We start from the raw sequence: 15,433 nt of genomic DNA on the forward strand, positions 1-15,433 counted from the left end.
CTCTCCATAACTCTTGATCCCATTCACCCCAAGTGTTATATCTAGCCATATCTTGAATACGTTCAATGTTTTGACATGAACTGCTTGCTTTGGTAATGATTTCCACGGACTCACCATTCTTTGGGTGAAGAAATACCTCCGAAATCGTCTATCCTGAATCCTCATACTGTGACCCCTGGTTCTGGACACACCCACCACTGGGAACTGCATCTATCCTGTCCAGTCCTGTTCGAATTTTATAAGTCACCTCATTCATTTGAATTCCAGCGAAAACAATCTTAACCGAGTCAATCTCTGATCATACATCAGACCTGCCATTCCCGGAAACAGGCTGATAAACATGCGCTGCACTGATAAACTATGACAGCAACAGCATCCTTCCGCAGAAAAGGAGCACAAAACTGCACACACTATTTTAGGTGCGGCTTCACCAAGGTGCTGCGTAACTGCAACACCACATTCCGGCTTCTGTACTCGAAACCTCTCGGAACGAAGGCCAACAGACCATTTCAGAGATGGGAGGAACTGCCAATGCTCGAGAATCTGAGATAACAAGGTGTGAAGCCGGATGAACACAGCTGGCCGAGCGGTATCAGAGGAGCAGGAAAGATGACGTTTCGGGTTTGGGCCCTTTTTCAGAAATGGGGGAGGGGAAGGGGATTCTGAAATAAATAAAGAGAGAAGGGGAGGTGGATAGAAGATGGATAGAGGAGAAGATAGGTGGAGACAGATCAAAGAGGCGGCGCTGGAGCCAGTAAAGGTGAGTGTTGTTGGGGAGTTATGATGGAGGTTCGTCAGTCAAGGGAAGACAGACAGGTCAAGGAGGAGGGGATGATGCTGGTAGGTAGGAGGTGGGGTGGAGATTAGGGTGAGAGTTCGGTTAGGGTTACACCCCAACCGCACCCCACCTCCTACCTACCAGCGTCAGCCCTGCCTCCTTGACCTGTCTGTCTTCCCTTGACTGGTCAACCCCCTTCCTAACATTTGTCTTTACCAGTCTCTTTCTCTTCACGTATCTATAGAAACGCTGTGTCAGTCTTTATGTTCCCTGTATGCTTACTTTACTGCATTTACCCCTTCTTAATCAATCCCTTGGTCCTTCTTTGCTAAATTCTACTATGCTGCCAATCCTCAAATGTTGTTTCCATGGATCAGATACTATCGCTAATTGCCTTTGTTAAGTCATGGATTGGTCCTCTTACCCATTTTGCTTTCATGCCAGACAGGAATAAACAGTTGTTGCAGTCCGCCCACGTGCTCCTTAAATGTTTGCCATTGCCTATCCACTGTCATCCCTTTAAGCAACTCTTTGTGATCTATCAAGGCTAATTTCATGCCTCATATCTTCAGCTTTCATTATTAAGATGCAGCACCCTGGTCTCCAAATCAACTCTCACACTCTCCATCTTGATTGAAAAAATTCTATCACGTTGCGGCCACTCATCTCGAAGAAATCTTGCACAGCTAGATTGGCAATGATTCCCTTCTCATTACACAGCACCCAGTCTTAGATGCACTGCTTTCCAGTTGGTTCCTCAACATATTGCTCAAGAAAACCATCCCGTATCCATTCCAGGTCTGTTCTAGTTCTGTCATAAACTAGTAGAGCTCTCAACAATAAATTAGAAGGCTATGGCTTCAAGCTGTAATTTATATTTAAGCATAATTTTTAGGGTAATACTTCAATGAAGCACTGAGGAATTTGGATTGTCGGAGATGCCAGCATTCAGAAGAGGCATTAACTAGAGGCTCCATCTGCTGATAAGAGCTCAGATCAACTGAAGTCGTGACACACTTTGCCTGGGTCATAAATTCTAGTGACAAACCAGTCCATATCAATAGTGCAAGATAACAAAGTGTGGAGCTGGATGAACACAGCAGGCCAAGCAGCATCTCAGGAGCACAAAAGCTGACATTTCGGGCCTAGACCCTTCATCAGAGAGGGGCATGGGGAGAGGGAACTGGAATAAATAAGGAGAGACGGGGAGGCGGACCGAAGATGGATAAAAAAGAAGATAGGTAGACAGGAGTGTACAGGTGGGGAGGTAGGGAGGGGATAGGTCAGTCCAGGGAAGACAGACTGGTCAAGGAGGTGGGATGAGGTTAGTAGGTAGGAAAAGGAGGTGCAGCTTGAGATGGGAGGACGGGATGGGTGGGAGGAAGAACAAGTTAGGGAAGCAGAAACAGGCTGGGCTGGTTTTGAGATGCAGTGGGGGGAGGGGAAGAACTGGGCTGGTTTTGGGATGCAGTGGGGGAAGGGGAGATTTTGAAGCTTGTGAAGTCCACATTGATACCATTGGGCTGCAGGGTTTCCAAGCGGAATATGAGTTGCTGTTCCAGCAACCTTCGGGTGGCATCATTGTGGCACTGCAGGAGGCCCATGATGGACATGTCGTCTGAGGAATGAGAGGGGGAGTTGAAATGGTTCGCGACTGGGAGGTGCAGTTGTTTGTTGCGAACCAAGCGGAGGTGTTCTGCAAAGTGGTTCCCAAGCCTCTGCTTGGTTTCCCCAATGTAGCGGAGGCCACACCAGGTGCAATGGATACGATATACCACATTGGCAGATGTGCAGGTGAACAAAACGAAAATGAGCTCAAAATTCATACTGGCAAGTAGACCCGCTTGACATTATGAATTGGTGCAGAGCACACTTAGATGTTGGAAGCAACTGCGGACACTTGGTTCAATGGTGCTGCCTCCAAATGAAGCTACCTCACCCAGCTGCCGAGGGATCTGGACTGCATCGTGAAGCAAAAGGCTCAGGCTTCGTTGGTCACATAAATCTGTGGGTTCAGCTACTTGTTTGAAGATATCTGCAAAAGTTATCCAGAAGAAAAATCCTGACATTCCTAAACTTAAGGGAGGTAGTTGAGAGTTCAATACATCCAATACATCTTCCTCAATTGCCTTGCTTTGTAAATTATCTTAAAACATTATTTTATGATCTTGATTGGCTATTTGCAAACAACTGTGGAAACAAAAACTTCTGTTTGTTTACAACAATGGACAATGGATGTTGTATGATTCTCCAAGGAAGTCATTTTGTCAATTTCTTTCTTGATTGTAAATCTCAAACCTCTCTAATATCTCCTCGTTCATTTCACAAAGGTAATCTTTGTGTGGACCTGGAAAACATCGGCACCGTCCTCAATGAATATTTTGTGTCAATCTTTACAATGGAAAAGGACACTGCAAGTAAGATATCAGGGCAAAGGACCTCGGAGCATCAGAGGTTAAGAGACAGGGAGATGCAGCTGGTTGAGCAACTTTAAAAGTGGATACATCTACAGGGTGAACTGAAATGTATACCAGCTAGTGGGGGAAGTGAGGGAGGAGATATCTGGGCCGCTGGCAGCAATTTTCAAAGCCTTGTCAATCGCACGTGAAGTAATGAAACACTATTAACATTGTCCCACTATTAACAAACGGAGAGAGGAACAGACCAGGAAATTAAAGGCCAGTCAGAATAATCTCAGCACTGGTGAAGCTAGAAAGAGGCATTCTTAGGGGTAGAATGTACTTGCAAGAAATAATCAGGGATAAACACTATGGATTTGTTAAGATGAGGTCACATTATGCATTTGATGTGGGCTTAGTAAAGTCCCCCTTGGCAGATTGAGCAAGAAAACAACAGCCATGGGATCAAAGGCAAAGAGGCACACTGGAGCCAAAACTGGCTGAGGCAGAGAGCACAGGGTGATTGATGGTAGAGGGATATCTATTTGGCAGGATGTTTGCTTTGAGTGGGGTTGTGCAGGGCTTTCCACAAGGACCCTTGAAATTTGTCAAGTTAATTCATCATTTGGGCTTAAACACAGGATGTATGACTGTATCGCTAGCGAATGGCTAATTTAGTGAGGAGGATATCGATGGAATGGCCATGTAAATAACAGCCATGGGATCAAAGGCAAAGTGGCACACTGGATCCAAAATTGGTTGACAGACAGGAAGAATAAACTTCAGGAGGAGATCAACAGACTGGTCAGCTGAGCACAGCAATTGAACTCAACCAGGAAAAGTGTGAGCTAATGAACTTGGGAGGGCGAACAACGCAAGGGATCACACTACGAAGGGTGCAATCCTGGAGATGACTGAAAAAAACAGCTGCCTGGGCTGGGGGTTGTCATGGAATCATATAGTACAGAAGAGCTCCTATGGCCCACTAAGGCTGTACCTCTAAAAATACACTGCAACATATACTAGTCCCATTTTTACACACTAGACCATTCTCTTAAATATTACGACATGTCAACTGCTCATCCAAGTACTTTTCAAAGGTTGTGAGGTTTCCTGTTTCAACTTCCCGCCCAGGCAATGCGCTCCAGACCTTCACCACACTCTGGATGAAAACGATTTTCCTCAAACTTCTAAAATATTCCCGTCTTTCTCTTTAAAATTATGCCCTATTGTTATTGATGCTTTAACTAAGGGGAACAATGCTTTCTATTCAACCCATCTATACCTCTCATAATCTTATATGCCTCTGTCAGGACCTCCATTCACCCACCAAACCTTCTCTGCTTCACAGAAAATAATGTGATTTTTTCCAGTCTTTCTTCACAGCTAAAATGCTCCAACACATGCAACATCCTTTTCATTCCCTCCAGTGCAATGACATCCTTCCTAATGGGTGGTGACCAAAATGCCACACACGACTCCAGCTGTGGCCTAACCAAACTTTTAAACAACTCCAAAGTGACCTTCCCACTCTTACAATTTATGCCACAACTGATAAAGGGAGGTGTCCCATATGTCTTTGTAACAACGCTTACTAGCCTGACCTGACCCCTTCAGGAATTCATGAACAAGCACTCCAGGATCCCTTTTCTCCTCTAAGCTTCCCAGTGTCCTGCTATGCATTAGATTGAGATTTTATTATCACATGCATTCAATACAGGGTACAAGAGTACAAAGAAAAGAGTACAAAGTTGCCTTAGACGGTGCCATCTCAGGTACAAAGTACTTTGGTACGCAATTTTAGTTGCAGAAGTCCAAAATTTATCCATCCTTCTTTACTCAGAGTCGTAGGGGAGTGGAATGCAATGCCGGAGAGGGTAGTGGAGTCAGCCTCAATAGGGGCATTTCATCGGCTATTAGACAAGCACATGGATGATAGTATAAGGTAGGGGCGGAGGTTAGATTGACCACAGGATTAGGGTAAAAGTTCGGCACAACATCGTGGGCTGAAGGGCCTGTACTGTGCTGTACCGTTCCATGCTCCATGTGATAAAAATAAATGAATAAGTTAAAATGTTCAGCACTACAGTCTTCTTAGTATAACAGTAGAAGAATAAAAACAAAAATTTAAAAAGTCAAACATTACTCTCCACTGGAGTCGTACCTGAGGACTGGAGAGAGGCAAATGTAATTCCTCTCTTCAAGAAAGGAAATAGGGAAATCCCCGGCAATTACAGACCAGTAAGTCTCACGTCTGTCGTCTGCAAGGTGTTAGAAAGGATTCTGAAGGATAGGATTTAAGACCATCTGTAAGAGCAAGGCTTGATCAAATACAGTCAACACGGCTTTGTGAGGGGGAGGTCATGCCTCACAAACCTTATCGAGTTTTTTGAGGATGTGACTAGAAAAGTTGATGAGGGTCGAGCTGTCGATGTGATGTATATGGACTTCAGCAAGGCATTTGATAAGGTTCCCCATGGTAGGCTCATTCAGAAGGTCAGGAGGAATGGGATACAGGGGAACTTAGCTGCTGGGATACAGAATTGGCTGGCCAACAGAAGACAGCGAGTGGTAGTAGAAGGAAAATATTCTGCCTGGAAGTCAGTGGTGAGTGGGGTTCCACAGGGCTCTGTCCTTGGGCCTCTACTGTTTGTAATTTTTATTAATGACTTGGATGAGGGGATTGAAGGATGGGTCAGCAAGTTTGCAGACGACACAAAGGTCGGAGGTGTCGTTGACAGTGTAGAGGGCTGTTGTAGGCTGCAGCGGGACATTGACAGGATGCAGAGATGGGCTGAGAGGTGGCAGATGGAGTTCAACCTGGATAAATGCGAGGTGATGCATTTTGGAAGATCGAATTTGAAAGATGAGTCGAGGATTAAGGATAGGATTCTTGGCAGTGTGGAGGAACAGAGGGATCTTGATGTGCAGATACAGAGATCCCTTAAAATGGCCACCCAAGTGGACAGGGTTGTTAAGAAAGCATATGGTGTTTTGGCTTTCATTAACAGGGGGATTGAGTTAAAGAGTCATGAAATCTTGTTGCAGTTCTATAAAACTTTGGTTAGACCGCACTTGGAATACTGCGTCCAGTTATGGTCGCCCTATTATAGGAAAGATGTGGATGCTTTGGAGAGGGTTCAGAAGAGATTTACCAGGATGCTGCCTGGACTGGAGGGCTTATCTTATGAAGAGAGGTTGACTGAGCTCGGTCTCTTTTCATTGGAGAAAAGGAGGAGGAGAGGGGACCTAATTGAGGTATACAAGATAATGAGAGGCATAGATAGAGTTGATAGCCGGAGACTATTTCCCAGGGCAGAAATGGCTAGCATGAGGGGTCATAGTTTTAAGCTGGTTGGTGGAAAGTATAGAGGGGATGTCAGAGGCGGGTTCTTTACACAGAGAGTTGTGAGAGCATGGAATGCGTTGCCAGCAGCAGTTGTGGAAGCAAGGTCATTGGGGTCATTTAAGAGACTGCTGGACATGCGTATGGTCACAGAAATTTGAGGGTGCATACATGAGGATCAATGGTCGGCACAACATTGTGGGCTGAAGGGCCTGTTCTGTGCTGTACTGTTCTGTTCTGTGTTCTATGTTCTATTACAGTCCTTTCCTAAGCCACGAGTTTGCAGACACTCTGAACGAGGCTTCCCCCGTGATGGTTTGTATTCCCTGCGCTGGGCTAAAACCCGCCCATCCTTGCCAGTGGACTTCACTGCTGACTGCCGTTGCTGACCTCCATCAGGCACGACAGGCTTTGCCACATTAAGTACTCTCTTATCTTATTCCTTCTTCAGGCTATATCAATCTGCCACTGACCTGCCCATCTGACCGATGACAAGATTGGAGCAGACAAGGGGACCTGGTAAAAGGTGTTTTAAGATTTTGAAGGGCATAGAAAGGATAACTGGAAGCTGCTTTTTCCATTAGTTGACATGAACTCACTGACTGAAAGTGTGGCTGATTCAGAAAGTGTCCGAATATTTAAGCAGTATTTAGATATTCACTTCTGTTGCCGTAGGCTCCAGTCCTGTGGGTCAAACAATCAAAAAGGAAATTAATGTACTGAGAGTTCAATGTAGACAGATCTTTGTTGAGTAGTGCAGTAACGACAGGCCACACGGCCTCCTCCTGTGCACCAAACATCCATGACTCTATAATTACACAGCTTTTCTTTGAGGCATTTCTCCATTTGACTGATTCTTTGTGCAGATTCTGCAAAGACCACGCTATAACTTAACATTAATAGTGGCAGTGACTAAATAGAGAAATATACTAATACAGCAAATCTTTTGTTAAACAGTACCCGTGGTACCAGGAATGGGCTGAATAATCAAAAATTCCAGTTGATCAATAGGTCCACACACACAAAAAACACACACTCAATAACAGGAACATAATGCATGGGATATACACGTTACTGTTCTCCTTCATTTACAGCATAAATAACTTCAGTAATGATGCAACTTTGCCTTAACTCAAACTTACTGGCAGAGAGCCTTCTCACTTGCACCCTCACCAGACATCACAGAGATGATGAGAATACAGTAAACATCTGGTGTGTAATTTTTGTCAGTTTATTGAGTGTGCTAGTTTGTTAAACAAAGTTTACGTACAGTTAAATCTACAGTTTACATGTGTATCAGCAATGATAGATTTAGTACTTACACTTGTATTTTTTCCTCCAGATGACCCTTGGACAGACACATCAAGCCAATTTTCAAAGAAACACTCTGATTCTTCCACTCCTACCCCTGGAAAAGGAAGTTACAGAATGCCACTGACTGACTACTTATTTGAAGACAGCATAAGATACATAGAACATCGAACAGTACAGGCCCTTCAGCCCATGATGTTGTGCTGAACTTTTACCCTAAACCTCAGGTCTATCTAACCTCCACCCCTATCTTGTATTAACACCCATACGCCTGTCAAATAATCACTTAAATGCCCCTAATGAGGTCGACTCCACTACCCACTCCAGCTGAAACAAAGATCTCTTTGAATTGTCATTTGTCAGACATGTATTGAATCAAAAAACAAATTTCTCACTTCCACAGATTTCTACAGCATCTTAATATGATTTGTGAAAGTTAATACTTCACCCTTTTATTTTACAAATACAACTTGAAACAAAATGCTACTGTATAGAACTTCTATGCTGGCATTTGTGTATATGCCATTTCAGTTTTGTGATCTGTTTCTATACAACGAGTGAAAAACACTTCGATTAAAATGGTTGAGAGCAGTATCTGTGGGATTTAATACCATGCTTTATCTGCAGATAGTCCATCTGCAGGTAGTTATTCATGAGACTCAAGTAACATCATGTCTCAGAGGAGCTTGTGTCCTCTGGGTTAGGTACTGTTTGACCGTTGCCTACTGGTCACTAGTTGAGACGAAAGAGAACTACTAGCTGCTATCCATTTTCAACAAGTGATCACGATAATCTACCTGCATTTCAACGTCCCATCAACATTCAAGAATAATAAAATGTGAGGCTGGATGAACACAGCAGGCCCAGCAGCATCTCAGGAGCACAAAAGCTGACGTTTCGGGCCTAGACCATTCATCAGAGAGGGGGATGGGGTGAGGGTTCTGGAATAAATAGGGAGAGAGGGGGAGGCGGACCGAAGATGGAGAGTAAAGAAGATAGTTTGTGGAGAGGAGAGTATAGGTGGGGAGGTAGGGAGGGGATAGGTCAGTCCAGGGAAGACGGACAGGTCAAGGAGGTGGCATGAGGTTAGTAGGTAGGACATGGAGGTGCGGCTTGGGGTGGGAGGAAGGGATGGGTGAGAGGAAGAACAGGTTAGGGAGGCAGAGACAGGTTGGACTAGTTTTGGGATGCAGTGGGTGGAGGGGAAGAGCTGGGCTGGTTGTGTGGTGCAGTGGGGGGAGGGGACGAACTGGGCTGGTTTTAGGATGCGGTGGGGGAAGGGGAGATTTTGAAGCTGGTGAAGTCCACATTGATACCATTGGGCTGCAGGGTTCCCAAGCTGAATATGAGTTGCTGTTCCTGCAACCTTCGGGTGGCATCATTGTGGCATTCAAGAATTGTTGCTCGAAGAGGCTTCTGTGTAACAAGTAGGAGTAGAATCAAGATCAACCATGTTGTTTTCCCAATGTGAACCAGCTGCCAACACCATATATATGGGACCATCTTAATCATTCTTCTACAATTAACTTTTACAACAGACAACAGGTGCAGGAGTAGGCCATTCGGCCCTTCAAGCCAGCACCACCATTCATTATAATCATGACTGATCATCCACAATCCGTATCCTGTCCCTGCCTTATCCCCATAACCCTTGATTCCACTATCTTGAAGAGATCGATCCATCTCTTTCTTGAAACTATCCAGAGACTTGGCCTCCACAGCCTTCTGGGGCAGAGCATTCCATATATCCACCACTCTCTGAGTGAAGAAGGTTTTCCTCAACTCTGTTCTAAATGGCCTACCCCTTATTTTTGAACAGAACCTCTGGTTCTGGACTCACCCATCAGCAGAAACATGCTTCCTGCCTCCAGAGTGTCCAATCCTTTAATAATCTTCTGCATCTCAATCAGACCCCCTCTCATCCTTCTAAGCTAGGTCCCTGTACAGCTGCAGAAGGACGTCTTTGCTCCTATACTCAATTCCTCTTGTTATGAAGGCCAGCATGCCAATGGCTTTCTTCACTGTCTGCTGTACCTGCATGCTTGCTTTCATTGACTAATGTACAAGAACACCAAGATCACATTGTACTTCCCCTTTACCAACTTGACTCCATTGAGATAGTAATCTGCCTTCCTGTTCTTGCTACCAAAAAAGTGGATAACCACACATTTATTAACATTAAACTGCATCTGTCAGCCATCCGTCCACTCACCGAGCCATTCCAAGTCATCCTGTATTCTCATAACATCCTCCTCACATTTCACACTGCCACCCAGCTTTGTGTCATTGGAAAATTTGCTAAGATTACTTTTAATGCCTTCATCTCTATCATTAATGGATATTGTAAACAGCTGTGGTCCCAGCACCGAACCTTGTGGTACCCCACTGGCCACTGCCTGCCATTCCGAAAGGGACCCGTTCATCACGACTCATTGTTTCCTGTCAGCCAGACAATTTATAATCCAAGTCAGTATTTTGCCCCCAATAACATGTGCCCTGACTTTGATCACTAGTCTCCGAGGTGGGACTTTATCAAAGGCTTTCTTAAAGTCCAGGTACACGACATCCATTGGTTCTCCCTTGTCCATCTTCATAGTTATGTCCTCAAAAAATTCCAGAAGATTAGTCAAGCATGATTGCCCCTTTGTAAATCCATGCTGACTCTGACCTATCCGTTACTGCTATCCAAATGGTAGTAATTTCATCTTTTATAATTGACTCCAGCATCTTTCCCACTACTGACGTCCCGCTAACCGGTCTATAATTTCTTGTTTTCGCTCTCCCTCCTTTCTTGAAAAGTGGGACAACATTAGCCACCCTCCAATTCGCAGGAACTGATGCTGAATCTACAGAACATTGGAAAATGATTACCAATGTGTTCACGATTTCTAAAGCCACCTCCTTAAGTACCCTGGATTGCAGACCATCAGGTCCCGGGGACTTATCAGCCTTCAGACCCAACCGTCTATCCAACACCATTTCCTGCCTCATGTAAATACCCTTCAGTTCATCCATTACCCTACGTCCTTCAGCCACTATTACATCTGGGAGATTGCTTCTGTCTTCGAGTGAAGACAGATCCAAGGTACCTATTCAACTCTTCTGCCATTTCCTTGTTCCCATTAAATAAATTCACTCGTTTCTGTCTTCAAGGGCCAATTCTCGTCTTAACCATTTTTTTTCCACATACCTAAAAAAAGCTTTTACTATCCTCCTTTATATTTTTCGCCAGTTTTCCTTGGTACCTCATTTTATTCTCTGCGTATTGCCTTTTTAGTTATCTTCTGTTGCTCTTTAAAAGCTTCCCAGTCCTCCGGCTTCCCACTCATCTTTGCTCTGTTATACTTCTTCTCTTTTATCTTTATAGAGTCCTTAACTTCCCTCGTCAACCACAGACACCCCTGCCTCCCCTTCGGTTCTTTTTTCTTCTTTGGAATGAACTGATCCTGCACCTTTTGCATTATATCCAGAAATACCTGCCATTGTTGTTCCACTGCCATCCCTGCTACGGTATTGAACCATTGAACTTTGGCCAGCTCCTCCCTCATTGCTCCATAGTTCCTACAATACTGACACTTCCGATTCTCCCTTCTCCCTCTCAAATTGCTGATTAAAAATGATCATATCACGGTCACTACCTCCTAATGGCTCCTTTACTTTGAGGTCCCTGATCAAATCCGGTTTGTTGCACAACACCAGATCCAGAATTTCCTCCTCCCTGATAGGCTCCATACTGACTCTACATCTCCTGATTCTATGTCTCCACTCGCAAGGGACTGAAGATTTTATATTTCTTCATATTCATAATTTCATTTTTTTAACTATTTATGATTTCTTCATTTCATATTTCTTTACTTCTGACTATTTTAAACACTACACATTTTCTTATGCTGCATCAGTGACGGCATTTCAAAAGTAGTTTAGCTGCCTATAGAGTACTTTTTATGCCTTAGACCATAAAATGTGCTACATAAATGCAGTTCTTTCTTTTATTAGCTGCGGTAGTTGTGTGTTTACGCAGAGTAGCATAAGTGAAATACATTTCCATGACAAAATTCCAAACCTAAGTTACTAAATTAGAATAATAAAATATTGGCTGTTTGCAACCGAACACTGTAGATGAGCGAAGGTCACTTAGTCAGTAAAGTACCAATTAAGTATGTTCCCGAAATGGAGAATACAAATGAAAACTGCGGTAATGCTCTTAGGAAATTGGACAATGTTCTATTTTATGATCACAGCAATGCCATATCATCAACACTTGTTGCAAAAGATAATAAGTCACTGTGCGATATTTATTCATTTGTTTTATATCCTCAAGATCATCTTCGCAAATCCTGTGAACAGGGACCAGTGAACAGCCTACTTTGCCTTTTTTTTACACCTATAATATCCATGTTTTATCCCTCTCCCCTCGATGTTTGTCTGCAGCAAGATGAGTTTACAGGGGGTTTGACAGCTTTAATTCATACAGATACGTGTCCAATCTTTGTAAATATCTGTCTGATGCTAGAATCTACGCAGTTGTCATAAACAGGCATTCTTGTGAACAACAGAAATCTGGACCGTGGTGTCTATCAGTTTGGATTGCAAAGACAGGTAAATTAGGGAAATTTACATACTTTTCAAAATCTTCCACATTGGGATTACTCTGCAAACAGCAGGCTAGAATTGCAGCATGGTACCCTTCTGAATGTAACACCTGAAATCACTAAAGTAATAACTTCCTTGAAAATGAACATGGACTCTATACGTTAAGGTTACACAAGTCCACGAGCTACAACATGGGGAAAAATACAGTGGATGTTATTTTTAATGAACAGTGTGTCAACATCAACTGTTCTGTCTGAGAGTGAAATCTGAGAAATGAAAAATGAAAACGCCAGGTTAGGAAGTTCCAGCTATGTACTTACCTGATGGAAATGCATTGATTGTGATATTAATATATATATATAATTGTTAAATGAGAGGACTGATGAATTTTTCTTATTGTTTCTGTGATGATCTAAACAATCCATTTGTCAACACAATAAAGTAGATATTGTTATTGTAAAACACCCCTGAAAATCCAAAGGAAATTTCAAGAGGGGCCAAATAAGTAGTGTTGGGAAACAAAGAAATGGCAGAGGAACTGAACAAATATTTTGCATCAGTCTTCAGGTTGGAAGGCACCAGTATTAGACCTTTAAGGGAGTCTGAAGCAGAAGTGAGTGTGGTGGCCATCACTAAGGAGAAGGTACAGGGGAAGCTGAAGGGTCTGTGTGGAATTTGTACATTCTCTCCATGTCTGCACGGGTCTCGGACAGGTGCTCTGATCTCCATCCACAGTCCAAAGATGTGCAGGCAAGATGGATCAGCCATGGCAAATGTGAGCTTGCGGGGAAACAGTACAGGGCTGGGTCTTGGTGGGATGTTCTTTGCGGAGGTGGTGCAGACCCAATGGCTTCTTTCCGCACTGTAGGAATTGTATAATTCCGAGAAGATGGTAAATTACATGGACCAGATGGACTGCCTCCAAGAGTTCTGAAGGAGATAAGTGAGAAGACCATGCAGGCATTGGTGATCTTTCAGGAATTACTGGAGTCAGGGTGGGTCCCAAGGAGTGCAAAATGGCAAACATAACACCCCTGTTTAAAATGGAGGGTGGCAAAAGACGAGAAATTATAGACCTGTTAGCCTGGCACTGGTCAGTGGGTCAGATTTTAGTCTATTATTAAGAATGAGACCGGAGAATACGTGGAAGTACATGGTAAACTGGGCTGAGAAAACACAACGTTGTCAAGGGAAGGTCTCTGTTAGATCCTTTGGGAATGTAACCAGTGAGTTAAAACCAAAGAGAGCCACTGAACTTTACCTATTTGGAATTCCAGAAAGCCTTTGGTCAGGTGACACACAGGAGGCTTCAAAATAAAAAATGAGCTTATCGTGTTCGAGAATAGGTACTGGCATGGATAGCGGATTGGCTAACTGGCAGAATGCAGAAAGTGGGAATAAAAGGGTCTTTTTCAGGATGGCAGCCAGCAACTACAGGAGTTCCGCAGTCATCAGAGTTCAGACGACAGCCATTCACGTTATACATTAGCAATCCGGACAAAGGAACTAATGGTATTGTCGTCCAAAGGGGGCTGCTGCTAAGTTTGCAGATGACATTTCAATAGAACAAGTCTCACGTCTGTCGTGTGCAAGGTGTTAGAAAGGATTCTGAGGGATAGGATTTAAGACCATCTGGAAGAGCATGGCTTGATTAAATGCAGTCAACACAGCTTTGTGAGGGGCAGGTCATGCCTCACAAACCTTATCAAGTTCTTTGAGGATGTGACTAGAAAAGTTGATGAGGGTTGAGCTGTGGATGTGGTGTATATGGACTTCAGCAAGGCATTTGATAATGTTCCCCACGGTAGGCTCATTCAGAAGGTCAGGAGGAATGGGATACAGGGGAACTTAGCTGTCTGGATACAGAATTGGCTGGCCAACAGAAGACAGCGAGTGGTCGTAGAAGGAAAATACTCTGCCTGGAAGTCAGCACTGAGTGGTGTTCCACAGGGCTCTGTCCTTGGGCCTCTACTGTTGGTAATTTTTATTCATGACTTGGATGAGGGGATTGAAGGATGGGTCAGCAAGTTTGCAGACTACACAAAGGTTGGAGGTGTCGTTGACAGTGTAGAGGGCTGTTGTAGGCTGCAGCGGGACATTGACAGGATGAAGAGATGGGCTGAGAGGTGGCAGATGGAGTTCAACCTGGATAAGTGTGAGGTGATGCATTTTGGAAGATCGAACTTGAAAGCTGAGTACAGGATTAAGGATAGGATTCTTGGCAGCGTGGAGGAACAGAGGGATCTTGGTGTGCAGATACATACATCCCTTAAAATGGCCACACAAGTGGACAGGCTTGTTAAGAAAGCATATGGTGTTTTGGCTTTCATTAACAGGGGGATTGAGTTTAAGAGTCGTGAGATCTTGTTGCAGCTCTATAAAACTTTGGTTAGACCGCACTTGGAATACTGCGTCCAGTTATGGTCGCCCTATTATAGGAAAGATATGGATGCTTTGTAGAGGGTTCAGAGGAGGTTTACCAGGATGCTGCCTGGACTGGAGGGCTTATCTTATGAAGAGAGGTTGACTGAGCTCGGACTCTTCTCATTGGAGAAAAGGAGGAGGAGAGGGGACCTAATTGAGGTATACAAGATAATGAGAGGCATAGATAGAGTTGATAGCCAGAGACTATTTTCCAGGGCAGAAAAGGTTAACACGAGGGGTCATAGTTTTCAGCTGGTTGGAGGAAAGTAGAGAGGGGATGTCAGAGGCGGGTTCTTTACACAGAGTTGTGAGGACATGGAATGCGTTGCCAGCAGCAGTTGTGGAAGCAAGGTCATTGGGGTCATTTAAGAGACTGCTGGACATGCATATGGTCACAGAAATTTGCGGGTGCATACATGAGGATCAATGGTCGGCACAACATCGTGGGCTGAAGGGCCTGTTGTGTGCTGTACTGTTCTATTTTCTGTGTTCTATGTTCTATGATAGGTGGAGAGGCAAGTAGTGTTGAGGAAGTGGGGAGGTCACAGAGAGTCTGTGGAGAAGTGGAAGTACAGGCAGAGA

The 15,433-nt window shown here is 44.0% G+C and overlaps 1 protein-coding gene and 1 pseudogene across 5 annotated transcripts in view; both read right to left on the reverse strand.

The window, feature by feature from the left end:
- Positions 1-15,433, reverse strand: part of LOC132209005 (utrophin-like) — a 146,296-nt pseudogene that overhangs the window by 64,273 nt on the left and 66,590 nt on the right.
- LOC132209001 (utrophin-like) overlaps positions 1-15,433 on the reverse strand; it is a 170,275-nt gene that overhangs the window by 27,662 nt on the left and 127,180 nt on the right. The window lies entirely within an intron of this gene.

Source organism: Stegostoma tigrinum, unplaced genomic scaffold (assembly GCF_030684315.1).
Source record: "Stegostoma tigrinum isolate sSteTig4 unplaced genomic scaffold, sSteTig4.hap1 scaffold_61, whole genome shotgun sequence".
NCBI classification, from domain to species: Eukaryota; Metazoa; Chordata; class Chondrichthyes; order Orectolobiformes; family Stegostomatidae; genus Stegostoma; species Stegostoma tigrinum.